The following is a 399-nucleotide window of genomic DNA, read 5'->3' on the forward strand; positions in this document are numbered from 1 at the left end:
GTGTTGCTTCCTAAGTGTACAGTTTGATTTTACGGAAGTGTGATTGACTTGTAGTTGCATTGTGTTGTTTAAGTGTTCACTTTATTTTTTGGAGCGTTGTATATACCTGTTCTGAAAGGCCCCAGAGTTTGCAACACCCCTAAGCAAGGGGCACCACCAAGTAAGCGGCACCATGAAGACCAAACAGGTCAAGGACAAAGTTGTGGCGAAGTACAGACCAGGGTTGAGTTATAAAAAAAATATCAGAACCTTTGAACATCCCACGGAGCATCCATTCAATCCATTATTAAAAAATGCAAAGAATATGGCACCACAACAAACCTGCTAAGAGAGGGCCGCCCACCAAAACTCATGGCATTAATTAATCAGAGGCAACAAAGAGACCAAGGATAACCCTGA

The sequence above is a fragment of the Oncorhynchus gorbuscha genome, linkage group LG13 (assembly GCF_021184085.1).
Source record: "Oncorhynchus gorbuscha isolate QuinsamMale2020 ecotype Even-year linkage group LG13, OgorEven_v1.0, whole genome shotgun sequence".
In the NCBI taxonomy this organism is placed as follows: domain Eukaryota; kingdom Metazoa; phylum Chordata; class Actinopteri; order Salmoniformes; family Salmonidae; genus Oncorhynchus; species Oncorhynchus gorbuscha.